Source organism: Megachile rotundata, chromosome 1 (genome assembly GCF_050947335.1).
Source record: "Megachile rotundata isolate GNS110a chromosome 1, iyMegRotu1, whole genome shotgun sequence".
Classification (NCBI taxonomy): domain Eukaryota; kingdom Metazoa; phylum Arthropoda; class Insecta; order Hymenoptera; family Megachilidae; genus Megachile; species Megachile rotundata.
Window position 1 is genome coordinate 23504112 of NC_134983.1, and position 24368 is coordinate 23528479.

Consider the following 24368-nt stretch of genomic DNA (forward strand, 5'->3'; position numbering starts at 1 on the left):
CTCTATTATTTCTATTACCAATCATTTCCACACCTGACACGAGCATTTCCAAATAGGTAGACAAAAGAATCCTAATCACAGGCTTTTTATGGAAATTCAACTCGTATCCGGTTGATAACGTGGTGAGGTTTAAGCCGTCCTAACAATAACTCTGCTCTATTTGCCAGAAATTATTCTCAAAAACTGAACCGTCTCTAATTCGTTTCACGTGATCGAATCTCTGGCCGGCTCCCGGAAACTAGCAGCAATTTTTCAAGCGAAAACAGACCCCCTCGAACCGAAGAGTACGCGAGGGGGTCCGACTTCACGACCGTAACTCTTTCAACGTCTCGTTCGATCATCCGAGCATGTGCACTGAAGGGCACCGTTTTGGCGGGAGAGTATTTTTCCAGACGTCAACGAGGACGCGTTGATCGGTCACGTGTTTCGCGAGGCGTTTCGAAGGATCGGTACCCGGGGCGAACGAGAGCAAAGGATCGGACTTACCCTTTAAAGCGGCTGGCCGGAAGATTCAGCGGAAGCAGAATGTCAGCGGAAGGGTAGTCCGCGGTCGTTTCCTGCAGCTCATGATAGCGGTTCAGGCCCGGATCGGTTGCATCTGGAGGCCGGTCGGAGAGGTCGACGTGGCCGATCGTCGAGGGAGATGGTTCGGCACGCGCGGGAATCCTGCGATTTCCCGATCGCGATACCCGGTTGCCCGCGGGGCAAAACGGACAACACGAGAGGCCGCGTGGACGACGGAAAATCGGCGGCGGCTCCTCGCGAACGAAACGGAACGGAACGAAACGGATTTCGAGCCGCTCTGGTCCACCTCCTCACGTGTTTCGCGGAAGGCTCGGCTTCGACGTCGGACGCTCGCTCGCTCGGGTGACGCTCTCTCGCGGGCCAAAGCAAACTTGTCGGATGGCAATACGTGAGTTAAATGTTCACCGCGGATGGTTTACGGCCCGATAGTCCCCACCTCGTACCGCCACGCGGCGCTGCCTTCGTTCTCTCTCTCTCTTTGCGCCTCTGCCTCTCTCCTTCGCCGTTCCGTCTCTCTCTCTACGGACTCTGTTCGCTCTCTCTCTCTCTTTCTGGCTGCCACGCGTTCGCGCTCTCCTGCTTCCCCGGCATTTTCTCGTCCGCTCTCTCTGTCAGTTACACGAGCCCCTCGGAACCCTCCCCTAGCTCCCCTGCACGGCTATCCTGCGGCCAGTGCAAAGGCGGGGAATCCGGGCCGAGAGCGCGACGAAGAGAATCGCCGACAGAGAGAAAACGGAGCGCGAACGAAGAACGGCCGATTTGGGGAACGAACGGCAGACGGAGACGAACGATCCACGCACACCTAACCGACCGCACACGGATGAGACGGGGATTTATATGCAAGGGCGTTGTTAATGGCGGGAGGGGGCACCGCGTAGGGTATAGGCCTGTTGTCTCTTTCTCTTTCCGTTTCCGTCTTTTCGAACCTCCTTGCTCTTTCGGCGATCGTGCTCTTCTCCGTTCAGCTATCGGGTCTGTCCTTATTTACAAGGACCAATCGGTGTTCTCTTTCTTCGGAGCAGTCGTACGTACTCTCGCCGAAGATAGATTCGACGTCTCTCTCGCGCGCTCTCCCTCCCATGTTGCTTCTCGCGCGTTCTCCCTCGCGATACTTCCCTCTTCGTTCGATTAACGGGATGGTACCGCTCACGAGGATGGCCACGGTGACGTAACGGCCCACGTGACCGAGAGCGGCCCAATGATACGCCGCCGGTTTGAATCTCGCGGGTTAAGCGAGACCCCACCTAGTGGCCCACCTTTAGGTCTGGTTATCATCGCATGCACATGCAGGATTGAGCCATTACCTGGTGCTTGGCGTTATAGGTATAATTATATAGCGTCGCGATACACATCGAGTAATGGTGATTTGTGGCCGCTCCTCCGCACACATGCTCGATTCTCTCTCTGCAACCACGTGGTAGCCGTAACCGCGTACGCTCCGTACTCTCTCTCCCTCGCCCTCTCGTACTCTCTCCATCGCGCTGCTACCGGCACGAATTATCGACGAGCAAAGAGTATGCGAATTTAATTACTCCCTTATCTCTTTTGGCTTTCCTGTTTTCACGCAGACGCGCTTTGCCGAACATGCTCCCTTCGAGCCGCTTTTTTTATTCCGCTCTAATTGCGCGGGCCTCCGAGGAGCATCGCGAGATAAACGGTGATTTGTTAATCGAGAAATTTAACCGATCCTTTCAGAAGAATAAAAAATATGTTCGAAGCAATTGACGCGTCGTTTCAATCCGATCTGACGCGTGTTCTTTGCCGCGGTTTTCGATCGCACGCGCTGTAAATATTTCATTCAATTTTTCCGCGTATCGCCGCCAGGCGGAAAATCATCGACCAACATCCTGGTAATTGAATTAAAAATTCTCCTCGTTAGAGAAAAATATTACCGATGAAAGTTTGTTCGCTTGGCCGACTATTACTCAGAAAGTCAATTCGTACGTCGTCGAGCCAATTCGAATGCGTAGGGAAAGTGAAGTTACCGGGAAATTGTGTTTCACCGCGCAAATTTGCGTTCAGAGAATTCTATACAATTTTCCTGATTAATTAAAATTCATAATTTATTATCAATGGAACATTGATATCCTTTTGATAGAACATACTTTTGATAAAACATAAATTTCGTATATTTTAGTTTTTCTAACCAAAAGTTCGATTACAATCAATATTCGAGTACTTCGAATTTTTTACCAAACTTTTTATATTGTCTTGTGTAAGAATCGTAGTTTTTGTCTAACACGGGAAAATACCCTATAAATCGTAGGCAAAAGTGTTCATCCACATTCGAGGAGCCTCTCACCCTCGAGGCGTACAATAATATTCGAGTATATAATCACCGTTCGAGACCGCGCATGACTACACAACCGGAGTGCTGAATTTCCGAAAACTGTCTGCTTTTATTTGACTACAATTATTTTTATTATTATTTGAAAAATTATTTGAAACACATGACTGTAAAAAAATATTAGTTAGCGACTACATTTGGATATTCTGCTTTTATTATTATCCTCAGAACTAAATACAATTAGTTCAAATGTAACCAAATGCAAGTAAAATAAATTTTACTAATTAGGGCCATTTTGTAACGACAAAATGAGAGTCTATGAATTCTTCTCGTGTTAGTAATTTGGAAGCCTCAGTAGTTTCAATATCGACAGAGCAGCTGAAAAAAGGGGACATATTGGCGGTCATGTATCCGAAGGTCTCTGTACATCATCGAGTTACATTCGTTAGCTCCGAAGGGATGCCAAGCGTCCGAGACGATTTCTTCGTCCACGCATTCTCATTCTGGCAATGAACAATTTCGAAGAAGATACCCGTTATTATGGCGCATGACGCAACGAATGGTATCGACAAGCTCGATATATTGGACGATAAATAATGTTGCGACGTAAAATCAATGAATCGGAGCCCAGTCTCCTTTCCGTTTCGCGTGTTTGTTTTGCCGGACAGTATTAGCTCCGAAAAAGTCCGCAAAAACACGGGAACACGCGAAATAAATACGAATGCCCGGGCGGACCGGGCAACAAAAAAAAAAAAGAATGAATTCGCCGAGAAGATATATTACGAAGCCTTTTATTAGTCCCTACCGTATTACACCGAGACTATTACTCGTCGCGTCACAATTTCTATCACGCACCTGCTGCCCGTCTATCAGTCAAAATTTCAGGGTATTATACAAAATATGAATTGAAAATACAAACGATTTTTCAATTTTTCATCGATGGAACGTGGCTGAAGTTCATTCAAGGACGTCATAAACTTTTTACGTCTACACGTTCTCTGATGTTACTCAACGAGTATATTTATTACACGTAGTGAACTAGTGTCATCTTTGAGGTTAGGTTATTGGAGGGCTACATTCGGCAAAAAATAAGTTGCAGAATAATTAAAAAGTCATTGACAGAATTAAAATATCATTGTACCATATTTTTCACTTTCTATATTTCTAAACAATATGCAACTAAATTGTAAGTAGATATCTCGTACATCGATCAGTTTCTTTTTCGGTGTTATTCAGTGAATTTGTTGTTAGATGACCTGGTAGATTACAGATAATCTGCTGGGCAAAGTTGTAGGTGTTCTTAAAACGTTTTTAAACGTTCGGGATCTGGTTAGAAGGTGTAGGTATGTAGGTGTTGGTAGTTTGACGGAATGTTATTGCGGCCATAATCGCAGGCGCCAACAGGTGCGAGCCCGCACAAGCCTACAGGCGAATGTACGTACACGTAAGCTGGTAGCAGTGTATCGGTGAGCGGGTATACCTATATTACTGCCATAGGGCAATAAAGACCCCATCCCTATAATCTGTGGCGGAAACAATAACTAAACAGTCGGCAAAGCCGGCCAACCGGCACTGACCCACTACCAGTCGTTCATAATGCTAATGGCTGCTCGGTTGTCAATATTTTGACAGGAAATTAAGATGTGTCGGTTTTACCTCGACGGTTAACCGCTTTAACTACCCTCCATCCTTCCCATCATTCTCTCCTTAAAAGCAAATCGATTCTGAAACAGAATTTCTCCTCTGTTTTCAAACTTAAAATACTCGTCCCTGTAATCCGTTTGCGCTAAAGACTGATCAACTGGCCGTGCACGGCACGACTCGCTATAAATGTTTGGATTATGACCGCTTTACTTTCATGATTTCTACTCGATATAATATTAATGAGGATCAAAATTAAAATTTATCGTTCACGTCGAATTGGGTGTACATTTATTAAATTCACTCCATGAAACAGAATAGAAGTTTTGTATACTTTTTACTCGTAATCAAGCGTTTTAGTATTTAAATATAAACAGTGAATAGAATTCATCTTCGTTCCAGTAGCAATAAACCATGAGAACACACGCTTTAATTACTTAACCTATAAAATGTTTATTCCCCTAAATAAAGAAGGGCAGTTTTCGCCATTCTTCGAAGCACGACGCTATGAAGAAGGGCAGAAATTTCACGCTTCGTGATGGAACTTCTTTAAGCAACTACCCTCGACAAATGTGTCTCGTGTAACAAGAAGGGATCCTAACCTTCCGTTGTCGGTCCATGGGATTAGCTTGATTGCGCGTACAGGCGTCGGCACAAGGGGAATAATTGTCGTCGCGTTTTCTTTACGGGTTGTTTAACACGGATAACGCGGGGTCCCAAGAAGTTCGTTGTTTACTGAATTAATCGATTCACTCGATGCGATACATTCTATTGTGGAGTCCTTCGGTATTCACCGGCAAAGCGTTTCGATCGAACGAAAAAAGTTGCCAGTTCCGCAGCTCCATAGATCAATGAAGGTACGGTTAAAATACATACAGGTGAAAATTGCTGGGAGAGCAACTCTCGTATCTTTCACCGACCGACAAAGAAACTCTATCTACGGTCTGCTCGACACGGTCTGGTCTCGAAAGAAATTTTCCCCGGTGAGAGCGGATCGTGGCGAGGCATCGAGAAGATTGGCCGCGTCGCGATGCTTTTCAGCGTCGTGCCTCGCGGCTGTTAGCCCGAGCCGGGCATACTGGGATGAGCGTGGGGTGTAGCTGAATGACGGGATTCATGCCCTGGCTGTGGACGCCTTGAATGGAGCTGGCGGAAGGGCTTCGGAAATTAAACGTCCCGTGGATGGTCTTTTTTCGCGTGCAGTAATGTACGACGGTCTCTCCCACCTTTTCTCCTCCTTCTCTACCTTTTAGCTCGAGTCCTTTGCTTCCCTTTCCCTGTCTCTTGGCCCAGCCGAGAGGCTGGGGACCTGCCACGGCGGCCAGGACAATTTCGCCTGCGATAAGGAAGTAGATCGAGCCACGAGATACGTCGCATCCTCTCCTCTATGTGTACACGCGCGCGTTTATACGGAAACCGGCGTCCGTGAATCTTCAGCGTGCTTGTTGAGGACTATTGCATCGTAAAGCAACCGTGACTGGCCGAACGTATTTCTCGCGAAATTAGGAACTCTTCCGGAGGCAGATGTTTTTTGACGCCTGCAGACGCGAATCTGATGGAATCTCCGGAATGGAAACCACCCCCGCCATCTTGCTATTAACGTATTTATTTCGGAGAAAAGAAGTAAATGGCGTCCACATACGCTCAGATTTACAAATTTTTATAACACACTAGAGTGTGAAAATGAGAACGATAATATACAGAAATGTGACTCGCAGCCACTTGGACCCATAGTTGAAATCGATCCCGCAGATAGTTACAGTAGCGATCGCGAAGCGGCGAAAGCGTACACCGTCGCAAATCATTCCTTCCTTCCCTGTTCGTTTCTCCTACATCTTAAATTTCGATGGATGGCAGATAGGCTGAAAATTGCACGCGCTCTAGGCGGGCATTTTACCGAGTTTAATTAATCGGCCTCGGTTAACGATACACCTCGAACGCGGAAGCGTTGCGTAACTACGTAACACGATATATTTCGTCGAATTTAAACGAGCGCGTGTTTAGTCGGCACACGCGCGAGCCCCGGGACACTTATGATTTGCAGGGTCCGTGCAAGTTCTAGACATCCGTCACGTTTAGCGGTCGTGAAACGAGAGTCGAGTTGTAAAACACGCTGGCCAAATGAGGATATACGTGGCGGAAGAAGTGTCCCGGAGCTGGTCCCGTTACGGAGGGTAAAAGTTCGCGCGCGCGTGGCCCTCGCAAACGCCGGAGACAGGGTGGGCGAGCGCGCGCCCGCGCTCCTGCGCCATCCCACCCCTTTCAGAATCCAGATTTTATAGGGCCGTTAAGTTAGCTCGACGATTTTCCAAACTCGTGTGATTGTCTTGTCGCGGCAAGCCGGCTATTAAATGGCACGGAAAATAAATATGCTCCGATCTTGCGTTCCGTTTTATACGCTCCCGGAATGATACGTTAAACCGTTCGTCAACGTTTTATCGTTTCAGGTTTATCCTCGTTGCGATTCGGCTCTGTTAGGTTTCGAGCGCGCACTGTAATCTATGCTTCTGGTTAGAACTCTTCGTTTTAAATGTATTAGGGTCACAAATAAACTACCGATTTTCGCACGTTTCCTTTTTCGTTTGTATAGAGAACTGCTCGTTATAATCTTTGACACGATATATCGCCGTTTTAATTTATAATCCTTTATCGCATTTGTGGTATATTTTTTTCCACGGTAAAATTTGGATGCTTCAGAGACAAGGTTCGATTGTGAAAATATTCTAACTGTTTTGTAATATTACATTTTATTAAATAATTGACTGTCATGGCAATGAAAACCATTTACGATCTAACTAACTTGTCAATTCATTTCATACCAGCCAAACACTCTTCTTCTTCAATACTTCAAGTCTTTCTATCTTAAATTTCATTCGCAATTAAAACCAACCTCTCCCAATATGAATTAATTAATTCTTCTAAGAAGAATAATTTCACAAGTACATATTTTGTTTGTTGAAACAATTTTGCATCTATCACAGTGTCCAAATGTGTACGAGATTTATAGATAATTTTCTCAAGACGCTTGAACCTACTTGCGAAGTACCTAAATCCATCACTAATTCTTGTCAACCCCGTTCGAAACTCGAGCCGAGAAAATATAATGAATAGCCTCTCTCCTCGAACTCGACTGTGTCTCGCCGTCTAACATGGATTAACATTTCGCTTTCGAACGACAAACTTTGACGACCACGCGAGCAAACTCCTCTTGGTAATCCGTGGCCTCGCCGCGCCGGCTGATTTATCGATTAAGCGTAACTTTTCCGTTCGCTTCGTCGAACTTCCAACTCCCTTTCCCCTTTTGCTCTTCGACGAATTCGTTTGGGAAGTTTACTCATGAATCACCTTACGCAGGATAACTTTTTTTGCAAAATACCGCAAAAAGACTCGAGTATCGTTCCGCCAAAGATTCTCATCGGGAGGGTGAGCTTTGGAGCTTTCGAGGGTGAGTCTCGGACGGTTTAACGGCGCACAGATATCGAGCGTAAATGCATTACGCGCCAGAAAGAACATACTTTTACAAAACAATGATAAAACTATTCAAAAATTCAAATCCTAGAATTCCATCTCCTGATTGCATAAAACGTAAGTTAGTTCGCATTTTATTATCTAAAATGTAGCTTAAGATTTGTATACATTTAAATTGCAATGTATAGATAAATAAACTAAATACAAATTTGTAGCAAAAATCTTTTAGTAGCGAAAGTAACATCGTTTCATAAATGTACGCAAAAATAAATAAAATAAATTAATTGCATAAGAACTTAAAACGCGAAGAAAATGGATAAGTGAATTAGTCAAGATCGGTCAAACAGCCAAGTGTAGGATTTGCCGGTTATTTACAACGTAGCAAACAAAGTTTACGTGGTCGAGATATATTTTGCGGGGCCGAAACTGCGTCAGGATCAGCAAGATCCCTAATGAATTCGACCGAAGGACTCCGACGGAGTTGCCCTCCTCTATCTTTTGAGAGGGTGCTTGCGAAAGTTAGCCGGCGGTTGCCGGTTTCTCGCGGTAGCCAAGACTTCGGAGTCTCGAGTTTCCAACCAGCCGAGGATACCTACCTTACAAGGTATCGTTCCACCTTCCGCCAACTTACGACCGTTTGCAATTACCTACACTTATAACTGTGTACGAAAGCTACGGATTCTCCGCGGTATCCGCGGTCCACTGCGCGTTCCATCGGTCCAAGTATTCGCCAAGTTACTGTTATTCTTGCAACAGCTCGAGCCGCGTAAATAACGAGGATACAGCGGCTGGACGTGGCCGAGCCGAGGTTTATGGGGACACCGTGTAACCCTTCGGATGACACGGGAAAAACTGACTTCCTTCGTGTACGTGTTTTTTAGGCAAGTCTTAAGTTCCGAGAAGTTTGTGCAGTATTCGTGAATACACAGGAAATTGTTAGTGAAGGATCATTTTGCTACACGTTAAACTTCATTATTTGAACAACTATGATTTGGACATCATTTCGTGAAAGTATTTTGAAGGAAATCTTTGTATTATGTATGATATGGGTCGCAGGTGCCCTAACTCCGTTGTTGGGTTGTTTTATACCGTGGTGGCATTCTTGGTTAGGGTAGGAAGACTTGGTCTCGACGTCAAATCGCTCGGTGAACCGTAACGCGACCGTATCGCGACCATCATGGTTGAAATGGACCTGGTCAGCCAGAGAATATGCAACTATAACCACGCGGGATGTAATGGACCACGAAATGCTGGCAAAAGTTGCACGACAGCTGGCTATTATCATCCGCTCATGCGACTCCATGAACCAGCAAGTTCCGCGAAATGTTGTCACTTTGCGAACTCGAACTTCAATTGTTAAGAACTTGTAGCTCTTTAACAATCGAAATTTGGTGCGAAATTTCGGCAAGTTAAAGCATGATTCTACAAGCCATTGGACTTTATGGGAAAATTAGATTCGTTCTTCTTCAAAATACGGATACAATTCTTTACAATTTATTATTCATTATTTCATTATTATTTGTTTCATTCAAAATTTTTATTATAAGACCTAGAAATAAATTTTCATTAAAAAATAAAATAATTCAAATATCTTGTTTGAAGGCTATGTTTGAGAATTATTTTAAATAATGCCCATCTGTGGTACTCCAAAGTAACAGTGGCATACAATCTCGAGATTAATTATGTCATTGCCCAGAGACGGTGCAACGACACGGTTCGCAAAAGGTGCAAAAAGATAGTAGATAACGACGGGGCAATAGGAGTAATATCGTTTGCAGGAATGCGAGCGACACCAACACGGAATAATAGCGCATAGCGACCGATAGATCAATTCGAAAACGCGGAGTTAATGATTAGCTCTCTCTCGGTTCTTGGCAATTTATCGGCGACCGTTGGTAACCCGGTGCCGGGAGTGACTTCGATGGTTAATTCGCAGATAAGCACGCATCGGAAATGACGAATCGCTGGTGCACACGGGCGGCGAACGAACGCTCAAGAGAGTTAGTTTCTCGCGCATAAATAAAGGTGGCGGACCGTGGAATCGTGGTCTTCGCGAGCTGCCGCCACCGAGGCCGACGACGACCATGGAAAAGACGACGATGTGATCGTCGTACGCGTCGCAACGCCATCCGTAGGTAGGTAGGTGTATAATACATATCTACATATACAGGGTGTCTCATTTACCATCGATCCAAACTTCCCTCTCTAAAACTCAACATGCCACACTTAATATGGTCGCAGGATATTTGAAAAATCTCAAACGATTCATCGGAAAGTACGCTTTAAATAAGATGTCTGGGAAGAATATGTTTTTTGCATATACTCTTCAGGACTACTGTTTTAGCTTCATGCTTATGTCAAACGCCATAGAGGTTCACGATCTTGGATGTACAGTAGAAAGAAATGTACATCTTCGTTTACATTGTAAATACCGAAGTAAGTTTCAAAACATGCATATTCATTCTGGGATTCATGGAGAGCCATTTTCCTGCGAGTAAACTGACTTTTATATATTTCGGAAGCTGATTTTAAAAAAGTGATCAAGTACTCGACAGGATAAAAACGATGCGAATAACGATTCCATTACGGTCAGAACCTTTCGATTCTGGAATTTTGCAATAACGAATAATTTTATGATACATATTTTGATGTATAGTGTCTGGGATAGACGGGTGAAAATGGGTTAAACGGGACACCCTGTATCTCCTCGAGTCCGGCCATGAGAGTCTTCAACCCCCTTTCTCTCCTCCCACTCGCGAAGACACGGTCGAGTACGCGAGATAGCGAGAAGGGAAGGCGAAAGGGAGCGAGGATCAGACAGGACGCAGGGAAAAACAGAGAAAGAGTATAAAGTTCTGTTGGACACACACGGACCCGACGCATACGTAGCCCATGGTGTACCAGGTATGGCGTAGTGGCGAGGCGGCGTGTTGGTAGCGATAAATCATGGGTTACCACATTGTAGCCCAGTAAATCATCGGACGCGGGGAACGCGAGAGCTTCCCAGCGTGAAATGAAACGAATTCATCTCTGTCAGTCCCCACTACCTGCCCCCGTAGCCGCCTCTCTTTCTCTCCTTTTCTCTTTCTCCCTCTTCCAACCTCGCCGACCACCATCACCAACACCACCGCCACCCTCTTCGCCCCTACGCTCGTGCTCTCTCGCCACCTTTCTCGCGACTCTCGTTGTCTCGTTTTACCTCATCCACCACCGCCATCCCTCGATCCACCCAAAACTCCCCGTGCCTCGTGTTTTCTATCCTTTGCACGCAACTGGATATAGGGTGGATACCTATATACGCAACCATCGCTCTCGCACATATTTACCTTCCTCCCGGTTATACATAATACGCGCTTCCACATACCCTCGTCACGATTCTTTCCAAAGAATCATCCAGAGTCTTTCGCGCGCGGGATTCCTTCATATTCTTCGAATCTTCCCTCTTCTTCTTCTCTCCTTTTTGCCTCGCTTCTCTCTAAGCTCCTTCGCCATCGCGCAACAGAGCCACCATTATTCTTTTCTCGAAACTGTTCTTCTTTCGGGGTCCGATAGCCCGGTCACGCCCGCGCTCGTTTTCGTTTTCGACGAGAGTTTATTAAATCCTGTCGGTGGTCCCTATTGTTACCGCTACGTTTCACGGCAGATTCCATTTTTACGGATATCGCTAGGTGCCGATGAGGGACTTTTGTTGCTGCGGTTTTCTAACAGTACGGATTTCACGGAGGGATGCCAATTTATGTGGTATTCTCTGTTTTGAAATACTTTGAAATTTCTTCGGCAGAGAACACAGTTATATAATGCATTGTAACTACGTAACCATCGTGACGCGATTACGCGTTCACAATCCACAATTAAATGCATATATAAATGAGGGACGTCGTTCCTACGTTCGTTGTTGCAGAGCTAATGGCGATTGTATAATATACCGCCGTAAATCAGACGACATTTGTTCCCCTTTTCCCGCCACGAAAGACAGCGTTTCGAATTCGCGACGATCTCGGCCCCCGAGCGATCGAACGGAGGTCAAACGCGGGTCGACCCTAACCCCATCGCCCTCCGGGATCGCTTCTGCTAAAGACAAACCCCGCGTGTTTTCCGCGCGGATCGTCGACCGTCCATTTTGTTCAGGAACGCCTTCGGAACGCGTTGATTTTCTTTCTTCGGTGACGTTAAGTCACGGCCAGGGTGGCGACGCTGGTGGCGTGGGCGCACGTCGACGCCGCGATATTTATTGTAATTTGATACAAGCGGGCTACCGACAAAAAATTGCTCCTAGCCAGCTCGAGGATCGCCGCAACGGAGGGGATGGAAAGGTGGGGGGTTAGAAAGGAGAGCCATAGATCGCGAGCAGCTCAGACGCAGCCGCGCCCCCGGTTTCCTCAACCCCCTTGCGCGACTCGCTGTCGTCCTCGATACTCCTCGTTCCTACGAACCCTACACTTCAACTTTTCCCTTCGTATTCCTTCCCTTCCTTCTGTCGAGTCACCACCCACCCTCCTCGTGATCCGGCCTTCTATCATCTCGAGTAAACACAGCGGTGACCGATAACTTGCCAGAACGAGCCGACTTCCTGACCAGACCGGTAAACACGGACGTTTCTCCCGACGCGATATTCCTGTATCCTGTATCTTCGTAATGCAATGCACAGTCTGCTTGAAATAAACGCAAATACTAAAACTTCATATTCATGCTTGATTCAATCTTTCTGCAAAGTTAACGATTTTTCTGTGTATACATTTATAATCCTTCCTTTTTCTCTATTACATAGAGAACAACCACATACTTTATTGTATAAATGTTATGATTTAAAAATTATCAAACTGGCAACCAAATTTATTATTTTTTCAACAACCTAAGCCACTCCAATCACGATAATGAAAAAGAATAACACGGAGCATAAATAAATTATTCTTTCGAATTTTAGTAAAAATAATCGTTGCTAAATTTTAGTAAATAATTCTACGGAAAAAGAGTGCGAAGACCGCGAATTTAGTCGGCGAACTAATAACTCCTCTGCGCCACCTAATTATTACGCCGTTGCTGTCATTTTTTCGATCTGTTTGGAATTTAATTTAACGGTGCTGCGAGTACCAAGTTGATACCTGAAATGGCGCACCGTTACATCGTAAATTTCGCGATAAATCGCACGCACGCACGAGAACGGTAACACGAGAACGGGGGATGGTCCGTGCGGACGAACGTAGAAATTGTTGCTGACGAGAACGAATATTTCGCGCGCTCGTATTTTCCCTGTAATTCCGTTTGATTTAATCGGTTCCCATGGAACGACGATTTTTGGTCATTTTCCGTGGGGTTCATTCGCGTCGCAGATCGAAGAGTTACAACGCGAGAGGCACCAAGTGTTCGAATCGCGCGAGGAGCTGTTCCACTGACCGAATAGATCTTAATTAGCATTGGCCGGATACTAAAACATACCGGCCATTCGTCATTCCCAATTAAGCTACGCTCTCGTAATAAATGGCGGCGTTGCTTAGGTGACAACGAACGAATCCTCGTCCATTATTATCGAACGATACCGAAACCGGTATGCACAGCGTAACAAAAATTCCAAACAAATTTGTCGTTTTAAGATCGGTTAAAATATTTGGCGACAATATTAATTGCAAAAATAATTGTCATTCAATGTTACGCTTGTCAAGGATGTATCGCAATACAGTTGAGACACTCATAGCACATACAGAAGTTTTTGAAACTTCACCGAAGCTTGGTCATCATCATTATTCATGTCATGTAAATTAAAAAGCAAAATTTGTTAGCAAATTTTTAAAACAGGTTTAGATTTTAAAGCAAATTCATGATAACCTCTATACGATTACATTAGATTCTCCTATAACTATTTAGCTTACAATGGTTCGTTTGTAGAGTCAACCAAGGTTAGCTACTAAATATAACCCCGGGACAGCATTTTGTGATAGTAGGGAATTCGATAGTTTCACATGGTCTGAAAGGAGCAAAACGAGATATTCGTGCGAATAATTTGACGATTCTACCGGTCTATCGGCGTGACTCACCCCTGTCGCGTACGAGACTCTCTCTAACCCCTCGAAATTTCATGACTATCCGAGCCAGAGAGCCAAACCTGGGACCACCACCTTTATAGCCGACTTCATTGAACGAAGCTCGCGTTTATCTCCGAACCTGTACGTCATCCCCTCTCCCGACTTTCGAAGCGAACCATCCTGCCAACCCTATCCTCTCGCACCCTCTCTTTTCTTCTCGCTCCACCCTGTCCCCTTTATTCTGTCAACGTGGCACTCAGCCACGCTGCATCTTCCTGGTGGTTCGAGACGGGGATGTACCTACCCGTAAAGCCCGAAAACCCTTCGTCTTCATTTACCAATGCCCAACATTGATTCTCGTTCTTCTTATTGCCATTGTCGCGAACCGGTACTAAGTTAAAGTAAGGGGTGGGCAGCTTTATTTATAGAACAGACCAAAGAACCGGGCTCGGATTTTATATCTTGCTCGGTTCATCGGAACGCGATTGTAATTCGTTGTATTTCACGCCGTTTTACAAGGCTTGATTAATACGTTCAATGTCGTTCCGAAAACAGCCACATACAGTTCGTCAGACTATTATTTTATTTTTTCCGATCTTCCATTTAAACATTTCTTTTTAAATCTACATTCGTATTCGAATAACTTGACTCCAACAAAGTTATTTGTTTAACATGAAATGGTGCGAGAACGCCACCGAAATACGTTCATGGCAAAAATATTGTTTCCAATAATTACACTGTACGAACACCGAACCGAAATTGATCAGTATGTGTAAGAACAATATTGTAGGAATATATTAATTTAAAAAGAGAATAACAACAGTTACGATTAATGATAAAAAATCATGTAACTAAGCGGAGACTCTGAAACTTGGTGAACATGTAAACAGAGCTAAAAGAGTGAAAAAACTGTACATCCACGAGAAGATCACACCGATGCCCATCTAGGGCTAACGTTTGTTTGCCCATCTTTTAACGTGATATGCAATGAAGAGAATTCGCAGCGATTTCGAATGAAATTTAATATCGTTAAGTCCGCAGAAGAAGATAAGAAAGCAATGACCGAAGAAACGCACCGAGTTTTTCAGAAAAATGAATCGTTTGGATGCGTCCCGTCGAAGATGGAGGATAGTCAGGAGACAAAGGAAAGTTGGAGAACGCTTTATTGGTCCGGGGTGGTAAGACCTCCACATCCCCGGTTGCAATCTCTTTTCTTTGCTCACGTAACCAATTCTATTCAGCCGCTGCCCTATCTATCTCTTTTTCTAAGCCGGTTCACTGATACCGATTGCGATAGCGACGCTGTCACCCCATCCATAAAACTCTCCCGGCTGGGCCGGCACAATTTTAAGTTTTACGCCATTTACAAAATGAGTCGCCATTATTTTTGCCGGCTGGATTTATCGCTACATACATTTGGACCGAGCGACAATCCAATTTATGTGGGAGTCCCGTAATAGTCTGCCACCGCAACGCGAGAAACCTCCTCCTCGTCGTCGTTCTCTTCTCCGCTTCGGCTTTTCCTTTTCCGCCTTCTGGCTATCTCGCCACCCCCCGCCACCCCCTTTCTGTCCTTCTCTCCCTCACCCCCTCGGCAGCCAGCCTGCTCTGCACTGATTAAATAAAAGAACAAATGGAGGTGACTCCTAATTAGTACACTACTTCCTTGCATTCTTGCTACCGGTGACCAACGACTTTCCGCGGATTAGTTGCAGTCGTGCGTTACGACGTTTGTCTGCCTTTCCTTCAAGGTGCACCCCCTTTCTTATTCAACCTTACCTAAATTGCTGCTTCTTCCTTCGAGATGCGTTCACCGCAACCGACGATACTTTACTTTTTATGGCGAGATAGAACACCCTGTCAAGCCAGGAAAAACAGATTCTACGTTAACTCGTCGACTTACAACTTCCTCTTTGACATTACAGAGACTATGTACGTGCCCTTAAAAACATAATTACAATGTGGACAAAAATGTTTGACCAAATGTTTATTTAATTTGACATTAGTCTGTCTGACCACAGAAATATAGCAACGTTGTAAGTTAAATTACTTTAGAATATGCGTACAAAATGTAATCTATAAACAAAACAGAAATTCCGGCTAAAAGGAGCAATAAAACTTTGAAAAATAGCTTTGTAAAATTGACTCGCGATCCAGGCGCGGTATATAGACCATTAAAACCGGCTCGTTCCTCCTGGAACTTGTATATTAATTTAAAGAATGTTGTGATGCCGTTGGCGTTTCATATATGAAATTTTCGCGGCCAAAAAGGGTAGAAAATAACGAGCATTGCTCGGCCTGTTTCTAGGGGAGATGGGTGAGCGTGCCTAGCGTGCCGGACTACCAATTTCGCTGCCGTATAAATAATACACTGAGGGATGATCTTTCGGATCTGGACGCCACCCTCCTCTCGAGAATTAGATTTCCTATCTATCTCGAGCGTTTCTTCTCCTACACTCGTTTATTTCTTTGCTGTAAGAAACGAAATTACCTTCGCTCGATTTTCGCCAGACATTCGAAGAATCGCGCACGCTTCCTTTCGCGATGCAACCCTTGAGGGTGAGTTACGAAAAAGGAGGTGCTGTAGCACACAAGATCGAGAGCTAATCAAATACGGTAGATTCCTGTAACGTTACCACCCTCGCATGGACTCATGTACGCTAGTGGTGGATACTCAATATTTCACTTCATGGTGTTGCCACCTTTTCGGCAATATGATAAATATAGCTAATTTTCGTTCAACTTTCTATTCAGATGAAGTTTGTCCATCTATGTCAAACTCGATTACTGTAAATCTAGCTTGTGTGTTCTATATTCCTGTAAGTGCCTACAGCCCTAAATCTCTATATCCCTAATTCCCATAAATATAATCAGGAACTGCGCGGTTTTATAAAGACAAAACGCTTGAAAAATGATATGGGTTATATACGAGGAGCCATACGTCCTCTATCGTGGCGCTCTAAATTACGTACGAAGATGATGGCGCAAAACGTGGCACGTAAAGCAGCACGGAGGGCTGCTGATCGAAAGCCAATAATTGGGATAAAGCCCATCCCCAACCGGCAGTTTCCGGGAGATCTCGTTTCACGGCTCGATTCTGTCACGAACCGAGCAACGAGTTTCGGGACCGCATTCTCGCCGAAGGGATAACTAGAAAACTTCTTTTCCACCTAACTCCCTCTGCCCCCCTGCCAAGGGGGATTCTGTACGACACAAAACACTTTCTGCGGCACCACCCCCACGGTTCTTGACAATCCCACCCTTCCTTTTTATCCCTTCTAGCGACCACGCCGGCAAGAGGGAGGATATCTTCGCGACGCAAGGACGTGTTCACCCAAATGCGCTGTTAAAATTTTGGACACAATCTCACCATTTGTCTTGCGGGACCTGGGAATAAATCTCTGCCGGCTCAGGCGGACTAAGAAAAACGCCTCGCCCTATGTTACACGCGCTCGCTCGCGCGCACCCTCGCACACGTGTTCGGATCATTCTCGACTGTTACTCGAATAATCACTGAAATTTTATTTCTTCATATCAAAGTTAATCGATCATTTGCAATATTTTTGTTCATTTATATCTGCGAATTTCTACGTTTCGAAACTTATAAATTTGAAAATTATTTGCCTAAAAACCGACGGGTAATGGATATCTCTGCGACTCCATTTTCCTTAGGGAAACCCATCAATCATTGTACGTGTCACTCGGTGCCACTGATACGAGGTACAAAAATCAAAGCACCTAATGTTCTGTAAAATACGTCACATGAAATTGTATATGTAATACCATAACACCGTTATGCACACATCAGGACATTTAGTAAAATATATAATATGAAACCTTGAATTGGTAAAAATTTCAGGAAAGTGTCAGTACTATGATATGAAATCGGCTATCGACCACGTGATCGAGATCAGTTTCCCTATCGATACACCGAAGTTTTCACCTCTTCATCCCCTTTTTCCCTGGCTTTATCGCTACCCCTAACGCGTACTGTAACATCGAACCCTCACTCGATATCCGCAGCGTCTGATGTTCCGCCGATAAATCATAATATTCGTATTAACATTCCTCGCGTTTCTTTCGCGCTGCGATCCTTTTTGCGAGCCTACGCCACGATGGATGACCCACGGACCGTTACAAAAACTTTTCGATAGGGACGTGGGTGGCGGTTTACGCGACGTAAGCAAACGCGAGCGATGGAGGGAAAAAGTTGACTAATACGGATGGAAGAGGAAGGAAGAAATCGAATTGGTTTCTCGATAAGACGTAAGCGCGAATCGTTCGATATCGAAGACCTGTTATTACCGCGCTCCTTTTCCTTTTTTCCAAACGACCAAGCACGAAGTTGCTAAAACAGGCTGCACCGCAGCAACGAATATTTCATCCGGTTTGACGTTGCGCCTCGGTAAATCAGACCTCTCTGTTCTTCACTTCTCGTGCCTCGCCGATACCGATCCCTCTGTGCACGGACTCGATGCTTTCCTTGCCCTACAACCCAACTACTCCAAGAATTAATTTCAATATCGTTGGTCCGCATCTTGCTCCTGCCGACCTTGTCTTCTTTTGTAGCGAGAACCTCTGATAACTTCATTCTCGTATCGAACACCTTCGGGCTTTGAATATCTCCGCTCGTGTTAAAGGCTGTTCTTGTTTATCATTCGGAAGATCTATGCTTTGTCTGATTTAACCATCTTGTAGCGGAGTTACTTTCTCCTTTGATTATTCTAAAGATTTGCCTGTTAATTTCTTGTTAGGCTTCCGTTGGGGTTATGTTCCTCGGTCGGATGATCTATGGCAGTCTAGGCTTTCTTTTATGTTGTGGTTTGGCTTTCTCTACTCTTCTTTCAACATAAACATAATAATTTACGTTAGTACAGATTGTTGTTGGTGATTAGTACTGTGAACGTTTCCTAAAATATTTCTTCCTTTGAATATTATTATTTTTGTACACCATAAATTCGTTCAGTATTTATTATAGATAATGTTATATTTATACCCTTCAATTATATATATTGAAAAGGAAATTCATACGTATTCGCGATATTGCGTGGACCAGAGAAAACCGATGAAACTAGGAGAGATATTCGAGCGGACGTGGTTACCCAAGCGCTAGAAAATCTGGTGAAAAGTCGACAGCGAGAAGTCGAGTAACCAGCGAAGCATTCGGCGGTGATGTCCAGATTCGAAACGGTAATGTGACAGTAACCGCATTTCGCGGTCGTCCGGTTCGACCACGATAATAATCGTAACTTCACGAAGAGACGTTAGAAGTCGGAGACGAAGTGACGCGAAGGGCAACGGTAATAACGACGTTTCGCGAGTAGTCGAAGAAAGACGAGATCGGACCAACCCCCTCCTTTGTTTCGCTTCCTTTCCTTCTGTTTCGCCGCTGTTCTCAAGGAGGAACCGAGCAACGGGTGAAGAATAAGACACCAGACGCATATTTCACGCTGGTCCTCTTCACCGCCAGAGAATACTGTACCGTGATGTCGTGTTGTGAGTTATCGTCGTATAAAACGCCGTACCGAAACGCGAATGCGTCCGTCTTCGATATTCTCCTGCGACTAGTTCGAAAGCAGCTTGCGTTGTCCGTTTCTGTTATCGCGAGCTAACGCGGAATCTCCTTGGATGTTTCGTTTTCGGTTTGCGTCGACGCTTCGATTATTAAGTAAGGATAATCGCGGTTATTTATCGCTAAGCGTAGTCGACGTAACGATATTCAGTGTTTTATAAATCACTTCCACATAAATAGAGGACATTTATAAGCATCGCTGAATAATTCGCGGAATAGTCTCTAAATCCCCGAAAGCGGAGAATTATCGAACTGTTTACACAAGCTCCTTAAACTTGTCCTTCGAAATATTCTAACGTATGAAGCAAAAAAGCTCACTCTGACCCGTGCATTATATTTCCCCTTCGTGCCATGTTTCATAGCTCGAATACTCGAAGAAATACCGATACTGTTACAAATTAGCGCGGACACCCTGTAGTTACACGCACCATTCACGAGCCTTCTTCCTTATTGGAGCTCGAGGTAACAGAATTATCGTCGCTCCGCGGGAATCCTTACCTAGAGGGTTGTCCGATAGAACGTGTTTCGAGGAATCTAGAAGAGAACAGGTATGTACTAGTCAGCATTATGTTCGCCACACGTATCTCCGTCATTTTTCCCCTTTTTCTCATCGATCGCGAGCCGGTTCCATTAGTTTCTGGCATAATATTGTAGTTTGCTCGGACTGTCGGGGGGTGGGCCGAGGAGGGTAGGTTAGACGGTAGGCGTGTGCTTTTGTGCCGAGCAACGACACGAGTCAGTTCTTCATGACGATGAAAGGGAGATTACTTCGCGGTGGTTGCTTTAGGAGAAGGGCGGAACGTGTTCTTGCATACATTTAAAATATTCCGCTTCGGAGGCTGCCCGTAAAGCTTCTCGCGGGCTCTATGTACCCCGATTCACGCGGACGCCCGTAAGGGGTGTAATGTATGCGGTTCTGGTAATGCACTTACGAAGATAAGAGTTCCCCCACTTATTCCGCGGGAATATTACGCGAGCCCTGAAAAACCAACAGACGATGCTGAAAGGACGGAACGCGAGCCACGGCATCGTCAACGCGACGGAAAACGATAAGAATGCTTTGTTACGGCTAAGTCAGGAGGGACGCGAACACGTATCCCTTCGCGATTAACGCGATTTTAATGAACAGCTAGAATTTTCTCCCAGCGAAATAGCAAGGTGGATGAAAAACGTGCAATAGCTTTCGTGGACACTATCGGCCACTTAAGGATTCAACGTATTAACCCTTCGTTTTCGTTAGCCTATGTATTTTTAATAGTATGATTATGAATTCTATTGGTCCTGTCTCTTTCCTTGCAAAAGGTCAGTACTACCTGAGGGACATCATTTTATTGCACTCCTTGTTTAGTTGCTGAGGAGCGAATCTTTTGGCAAAAAAATATATTACATTTTCTATGTATTTCAAATTGAAATTAAAATATCTTTTAAATGTTCATGTTGTTTTTTTCATTCGTTCAGCTATGTTGTCTTAAACAAAGTAATCGAATGTCTCTACTATCTATTCTACAGTTAGTAGTCGACGGTCTCGAGGTATTATCAAGTGGGGAAGCATCACTGCGTATAGTTCATGAAATGGCCGCTTGTCACCAGAAGGTATCGAAACAATAACCTCACAAATCATTCGCGACTAATGTGACGAGGGCTACATTCGATTACATCATTTTTATTGTTTCGCCGTAGCATTTCAAGAAGAGAAATTCTCGACCAAGAATTTATCTAGCAAGGAAATATGAAGGTTGCAACGTAGCGGGTAACCAACCAGCAGGAATCTCCGATTAACTTCTTGCCGTTAAGAGTTCGGACCATGAGCGCGTGGCTGAGCCTTATACTCGCATCTAATGCATTACCGTATGCGGGCGAGGAGAGTATCGAGGAGACAGGGAGAAGGAGAGAGAAGGAGAGAAGCTCGGGAAGCAGAGCATGCAAGCTCGCAGGCCGGAATGGAGTCGTAGGATAGCAATTTCGACCGAGCAGTAATAAAGCACGTCTGCGCGCCGAAATCCTGATGAATGGCCGCGCTTAGGCTTGAAATGGAGAAGCGACGAGCCACTAACACTTACTCTGCCCTGCTGTCTCCTCTCCTCTCCTCTCCTTGCCGTCTCTCACCGATGGTGTACGCGTGCATGATCCTTTTCTCCCTATCTCCACGTTCGAGCGTTCCTCTTCCTCCCCTACCCCATCCTTCCGATCATTCATGTCCTCCTCCCTTTCGATTCCTCTCTTCATCCCTCTGAATGATCCCTACGCGTTTCAACGACACCCCTTGCAATTTATACATTCGATATGCTATCCGACCGTTGCGCAGGTGTCATTGTTTTAGTGGGAAATGATCGAGATTACACGGTGACACTACGCTTTTCCAATTATATGGCGATATAAATTCAGATTCGACGAATCAGATTTTCTATTTTCTAGCTTTCAGCATCGCAAATTAGTTAATCTAAAGATTGAGAAATTTTAACATTTTTATGTTCTTAAATTTCCAAGTGTAGAAGTTTTTCCACATCCAAATTTGCACATCTCCACATCTATAAATATCCAAATTTACAAACCTCCCTGTTTTCAAAATTTTAAAGAGATACAGCATCGTTGCACATTATATTATGCTTAGCTAGCAATGAGTAGTGAAAGAACACGGGCTCATAAGTGATTAGGAAGGCGCGATTCGTGGAACTGAACGACACGATCAACATTTAAAATTAATTACGGCGTGCGAAGAGTGAGTCGAATTTTCAGGATGATGAAAGAGCGGTGGAAGTAAATTCGCGCGTTGAAATTCACGGAAAAGATGGAAGACGCGTTCCATTGGGGTCGAACGATATTTTCGTTCGAGTTTTACGAGCGTCGACGTTCTCGTTTGCGACGCAGCAATGAATGAATCTATACGGTCGCAGAAATAGGAAGGTAGGCAGCCAGAGGCAGGCGGAGAGGCAAGCAGGGTTGGAAAGGGGGAGGTGGTTGGCTGCTGAAGCCCAATAAATCTGGTCATCCCGAATTGAGAATGTAAAATACATGCGGTCCGCATCTGCGCGAGCGTGCGCAGAGATTTATCAGTACCGTGCTTTCGATGGGCAGGTACTGCCTCTAATTTATTCGTCTGTTTCATGAACTCGGCCCTGATAGTGGCCCGTCTTAATTCGGCTGATTTTGTCGAGGCGGTGCCCGGCTCCTGGACTCGTTACCCTCGTACTTTAATAATCTTCCAGAATGATATATCTCTCGTTATCCGCTTCTCATTGCGTCTACATCGCGACCAGTATCGACGCAATTTCGCCCGCCTCTGATTACTCGATTCCGTTTGTGTTAATGAAACTGTCTCGATCATAATCGAGACTATGTATTTTACATTCTCATATTTGGTTTTGTTTTATCTTGCAAATATTATCCGTACACGTTTTGATGTTGATACGGGTTAGGTAGGATAGCTGTCACATCTTTCAAGCATCTTTGATACAGTTACAAATAATTAGTAGTATGTCTCTACATTTGAAGGTTCACATACTTGATGATCCATTTACTATTACATTCAGTATCTTCAGATCCATCGTACTATTAAATCCAGAGCTCCCTCGATATCTACACTTTCAGATCCCTATATTGCTAGAACTTCAGACCTCTACATTGCTCTACTTCTACATCTCTGTACTCCCACATCTTCTCCTTATATATCTATACTTTATCCATACTCTATCTATACTCTGTCCATGTCCCAATATCTCGAATTTTCGATTTTGAAAATTGGAATTTAGGAAAATGAAAGTAATTAGAAGTAAAAATTGTCGATTATGGTACCTGTTAGGGCGCACTGTACACAGGCAGGTTCACGCGGAGGTTACAGAAGGCAGCTAGTACCTATAGCGGTAACTTCTGGGCCTCTAAATCAGCCTCCGTGTCGTGATTCATGGAGGGCAACCTCTCGCTTCCTTTTCCCCCGAACGCGAGCGAGCGAGCGCGCGCGCTCGAGCTCTGCTCCTCACCTAACCCTCTTCCAGCCCGTGTTTCCTCCTTACTCCACCCCCTTTCCTCGCCCTCTTACGACTCCTTCGGCAGTGACCTCCTGGACGACCCTTTTACCTCTCGGCTCCTACCAACCTTCCACCAATCCACGATCTACACCTACCAGGATCCTGCCACTTTTTGACCATCCATTTTCTTTTCAGCCGATTAATTTTTATCGAATCTCGTGTTTCGATAAAAACTCTTGTCATCCTGATGGATCAGACCTTCACCTTCATGCGTGTAGCAATAGTTCGCATGCCACAAGATGAGCTCACAGATACTAGAGACACTGTTACGGTTGGTTAAAGCCAAAAATATATCTAGATGTATTCATATTTTTTACAAGAACGAATAGTTGGGTGAAACAATAAATCAAGAGCTATTTCAGTTTTACAGTAATTGAAATGAGAAATAAGGGAAGCTCGTCTCCTTGAATTCCTAGAAATCATCTTGAGACGGACGCGTAGCATTCGTCATGATGTTTGAATCGTTCATCTTCTTTGAATTAATTTTCATTGAAATAAGCTACGGTTCGGCGACGATATTCGCGATTCGTCGTACAAACGACGGATAAGACGAATGGGACAACTGTGTGAGCCCATCGTCTCCTCTCAGTGGCTCAATTAATTCTCGTGGTAACGCCTCAGTAAAGAATCCTACACTTCGTTTCGTTCTGGGAACTATGCGAACGTTCATAATTCTTCACTCTTAACGCGGATCACATTCACAAAGTCGCGTATCAAAATTTTCTCTTGTTTTCTTAATGTTGCTGTGACGGAGTATTTTATAGAGTATATGATTTGGATTTTTAACGTTTGAAGATTTGGGAATTTGAGAATCGAAGTATCTGGAGATT

The 24368-nt window shown here is 44.6% G+C and overlaps 1 protein-coding gene across 2 annotated transcripts in view; it reads right to left on the reverse strand.

Annotated features, from left to right (window-relative positions):
* Positions 1-24368, reverse strand: part of Antp (homeotic protein antennapedia) — a 382224-nt gene that overhangs the window by 182566 nt on the left and 175290 nt on the right. The window contains exon 1 of one of the 2 annotated variants that reach the window (XM_012298884.2): positions 487-930. The exons of the other annotated variant lie outside the window; for it this stretch is intronic. The gene's annotated coding sequence lies outside the window, so the exon portion shown is untranslated. Of the gene's footprint in view, positions 1-486; positions 931-24368 lie in introns of those variants that run through there. 2 annotated transcript variants of the gene reach the window in all.